Source organism: Limulus polyphemus, unplaced genomic scaffold (assembly GCF_000517525.1).
Source record: "Limulus polyphemus unplaced genomic scaffold, Limulus_polyphemus-2.1.2 Scaffold2984, whole genome shotgun sequence".
Taxonomy (NCBI): Eukaryota; Metazoa; Arthropoda; class Merostomata; order Xiphosura; family Limulidae; genus Limulus; species Limulus polyphemus.
The window spans coordinates 2,740-7,634 of record NW_013668594.1 but is presented as its reverse complement, the minus strand read 5'-3'; the positions used below and the strand labels follow the sequence as shown (position 1 = coordinate 7,634).

The 4,895-nt window shown below is 31.9% G+C and overlaps 1 long non-coding RNA gene across 1 annotated transcript in view; it reads left to right on the top strand.

Moving 5' to 3' along the window:
* LOC111088008 overlaps window positions 1-1,374 on the top strand; it is a 2,774-nt gene extending 1,400 nt beyond the window's left edge. Inside the window, exons 2-3 of the long non-coding RNA XR_002612635.1 lie at window positions 381-723; window positions 1,257-1,374. This is a non-coding gene — a long non-coding RNA (uncharacterized LOC111088008). The remainder of the gene's footprint in view (window positions 1-380; window positions 724-1,256) is intronic.
* The last annotated feature ends 3,521 nt before the right edge of the window (window positions 1,375-4,895 follow it).

Sequence of the window (4,895 nt, the reverse complement as noted above, 5' to 3'; positions counted from 1 at the left end):
TGCCCTAACCACCTGGCCATGCCGGGCCATCAACATGTGAATATCTTAAGTTTTGGAAAATCTTATTGATATAATAATAAAATGCGTTGTTCTATTGTATCGTGTATATGAACGATTTTAGAAAGAATTAGGCAAACAAAAGAACAGGAAAATGTTTGGAGTAATATGCGACACAATACTTCAACTGATTTTATTATCATACTTAGCTAATCATATTTCCCATTTGTTTTATGGATTGTAATTAACATTAAAAAATATACGCGAAAATTATCGAACAACGAGAAATTTTCGAAATTAACAACTATGTTATCAAATCATTATTACGAAGGCAGAGTTGCGTTAAGACAATATATTAACGATGTTTTTCTTTCTGTACAAAGTTCTATGCTGTCGTCCTGCTGGCCGTTTGTAGTATCGCTCGAAGTGGACATTCATACCGCTACAACACCGGAACATCTTCCGTAAATGTGAACCAAGAATACGGCCTACCCTACACCGGCCATTACGGATTTCACAACTACGCCAAACCTGTTTACTACACTGGCTACCGTACCCTTCCCTACAACCTTCGCTACAACAATGGGCTGGGATATACAGGTGTGGGCTACAACTACGTCCCACGTTACTATGGCGGTTTAGGCTACAACCAAGGGCTGAATCATTACGGTTACGCTCGAAAACCAGCATACTATTCATCTTACAATTACTTGTATTAAAACAGGGGTAAGTTTATAACCATATATATATATGTACAGTTACTGCATAAAATTCAAACATCATTAAAATATGTACTTACATGAAGCACTCTACAATTAAATACGTTTATGTTTAATTTACTAACCTTCGAATTCAGCCTTATTTGTAAAAGTACTGAGATAATACTGAATAGAAGGCGTTCATTGTACTTATAATCCTTTTAATTAATAATAGGTTGGCAAAACAACAATTTATAAGCATAATGAAGAATTTTATTGATGGTGGAACATTATCACCCTTTAAATTAATAACTTATTACATATTTCTACACTTTCCACCATCAATATAATTCTTCCTTATGCTTATAAATCCTTGTATGCCAACCTATTATTATATTAGCGTAATATGCTTCCTTATTCAAGTATCTCTTAAACTTTCAAAGTATTCGGTCTAACAATACAACCTGTATTTAGAATATTTCAATTAAAAATCTGTTTTAAACATTGTCGTGGTACGAAGCTAGAGGTCCTTTCATGTTTTATTTTTGTTTTCCTTTATAGGGCCAGAAGAAGCTGCCTATCAACTGAAAGCATCAGATAACCCTCATTCACATTAATATGGTGTTAAAGTGGATATTCTTCTTTATAGAATATGTATTTCTTGAGATGTTAATAAAAAGGATATGTTAATAATGGTAGTGACTTTTTTCGAAAGTGAAATCTGGTGTATGAGATTGGATTTAATAAAATATGTTGTTGAATAATTGAAAATAAGACAACCTTTTCTACTTTTTTTAAACCTTAAGGTAGGCTTTGAGGTAGTGTGAAATATTGTTGAATTAATCTAAGTAAATCAGTCAAAGAGATTTTAAATTTTTGTGGTTAGAGAGTTTAACTTTTAAATAAAACTATTCCGAACTTTTCTAAAACAGCACGCTCGGTCAGTACTTCAGCTCTTTTTAAAACTTAATTCAGATTTAAACTCAAACTCTAGAATATTTTAGAAGAAGAATAAGTAAATGTAAGTTGATATTACCCGTTTACCATTTTATCGTAAAGAAGTTTGAAAGTTAAAGGATGATATACGAACAACATATTTAACCAGTTCGAGATTAGTAAGGGCTATTTGCTGAATGACAGTGCATATAAATTATTTTCCTTGTAGTTTGTGTAAATTAATAGTCCCTGTAGGTTGTGTGAAACAAGGGTCCCAGTAGTTTGTGTAAATTAAGGGTCGTTTTAGCTTGTGTAAAAGGTCTCTGTAGGTTGTGTAAATCAAGGGTTCTTGTAGGTTGTGTAAATTAATCAGGGACCTTTAATTTACACAAGCTACAATAAACCTTGATTTACACAACCTACAGGGATCTTTTACACAAGCTAAAACGACCCTTAATTTTACACAAACTACAAGGACCTTTAATTTACAGAAACCACAAGGACCCTTAATTTACACAAACTACAAGGACCTAGGTTGTGTAAATTAAAGGTCCTTGCAGTTTGTGTAAATTAAGGGTCCCTGTAGGTTGTATAAATCAAGGATTATTGTAGGCTGTGTAAATCAAGTGTTCTTGTAGGTTGCATAAATTAATGGTCCCTGTAGTTTTGTAAATTAAGGGTTTGGTATCACGACGGTTCCCATGTAGTGTGTGATTGTTTTTATAGAATATATAGATACTTTCTTGCTACGGTATAAATATGTGATATGGTAACCAAATAATTAGTTGATGCTTTTATGTTTCTGTTATATACACATAATAATATATAATATGCTTTGAACCGTTTATCAAACACTCATAGCTGGTTTCATTTTTTTCTCTTATATCTTTCTCCGTAAGCCTAAAATCTGTTCATTCTACCATTTCTATGGAAACAATAGGAATATACCTTTAATTGTTTCCCTTATAAACATAAAACCATACATCCAAAACCTTATTTTATGTTTCAAAAGTTATCGGTTCTGTTTATCATTTTTCAAGATTATGTACTCTGTTTCCAAATGTGTATAAACAAACACTACAGTTATATTGAATTTAAAATCCAAATGAATCTGAGCGTCAAACAAAACCACCAAAATATTTATTATCATTTGTAATGTAATTAAAGAAGCAAGACAAAGGTAGCCTCACTTATATATAAGAGAAAAATAAAACTATGGTAACTACATCAGAATGTGGTATCTGATGGATAAACCTCGCTTATAGTCTCTGTTTACAAAACTTGAACGTGGAGATTAGAAATATAAACAGCCTATCAGACACCAAGAAACAGCGACCAAAGGTGTTATATCGAAGGTGCTAACTATATATATAACATATAACGAACATCATAGATTATAATTTGAGGTAAAATAAATTTATACTATAACTCATACCCTTTCTATATGTATTGCTATGTATTATATATATATATATGATCCTATGGTTAAAATGGCAGAGACTTGAAAATTACAGATTTACCAAAAGACAAAAACAAAACTTCAAGATAATGCAGCAAAGATTTATCAAAAAACTGAAAAAAAAACATAGATTCTCAGACTTCAAATATTTAATTAGTTTTGTAATTTTCTGAATAATTTAAATCCGTATAAATGCATTAATACGTTTGAGTATCTTGTGTGGCACACAAGGGCTCACCGGGAAGTCTGAGGGCTTATGATGCTAAAAATCTGAATTCGGTACCAGCGCTGGGCAGATCGGAGATAGCAGAATGTGTAGCTTTGTACTAAATAATGAAACAAAATAATTTCAATGTGAGTTTATAGAAACATTTTGTATCATCCGATGCTGTCACAAAAAGAATTTGACCTTTATTGTAATACGAATAACACTGCTATCACAAAAATAATTTGGCCTTTATTGTAAAACGAATAACACTGCTATCACAAAAATAATTTGGCCTTTATTGTAAAACGAATAACACTGCTATCACAAAAAGAATTTGGCCTTTATTGTAAAATAAATAACACCATTGTCACAAAAGAATTTGGTCTTTATTATAATACGAATAACACTGATGTCACAAAAAATTGGCCTTTATTGTAATACGAATAACACTGCTGTCACAAAAGAATTTGGCCTTTATTATAATACGAATAACACTGCTGTCACAAAAAATTTGGTCTTTATTGTAAAACGAATAACACTGCTATAACACAAAAAGAATTTGGCCTTTATTGTAAAATAAATAACACCATTGTCACAAAAGAATTTGGTCTTTATTATAATACGAATAACACTGATGTCACAAAAAATTGGCCTTTATTGTTATACGAATAACACTGCTGTCACAAAAAGAATTTGGCCTTTATTGTAAAGCGAATAACACTGCTGTCACAAAAGAATTTGGCTTTTATTATAATACAAATAACACTGCTGATACAAAAAATTGGCCTTTATTGTTATACGAATAACACTGCTGTCACAAAAAGAATTTGGTCTTTATTGTAAAAGGAATAACACGGCTGTCACAAAAAAATTTGGCCTTTATTATAATACGAATAACACTGCTGTCACAAAACAAATCTGGCCTTTATTGTTATACGAATAACACTGCTGTCACAAAAAGAACGCCCCCCCCCCCAGTAGCACAGCGGTATGTCTGCGGACTTACTACGCTAGAAACCAGGTGGTGGGCAGAGCACAGATAGCCCATTGTGTAGCTTTGTGCTTAACTTCAAACAAACAAACACAAAAATAATTTGGCCTTTATTGTAATACGAATGACACATTAACACTATAACTATAATGCCAAAAATATTTTTCTAAATCTTACCTTGAAGATTCTCTAACCTTGATCTACAAAACGTAATAGTGTTAGAAACATACGCCCAAACATTTTTACTTCACTGTAGGTAAAATATAATCTTGATAGCGAAGAATATAGAAAATTTCTAAGTGTCCTTCATATCCTGAAAAGCGTCTTTTTCTAACCTTCTACTCTTGCTCAGAGTAACTGCATCAGAAATTTGTTTTTGTGTCTAACACAATAAACTTGTCATCTTTTCTGACCTAGTTTGTTTGACGAAGGATGAAATGCACGTTTTCAAGACTGAAGATTATTGTCAAGCCTCCTTCGTTTGACATTATCGTTGATCAATCTTTAATATTACGAAATAAATTTGGTATAAATATAAGAGGAAGAACCGTCCCTTCACATCAAATCCAAGTCTTGAATATACAGTCTGTGTTTCTGGACAGAGAT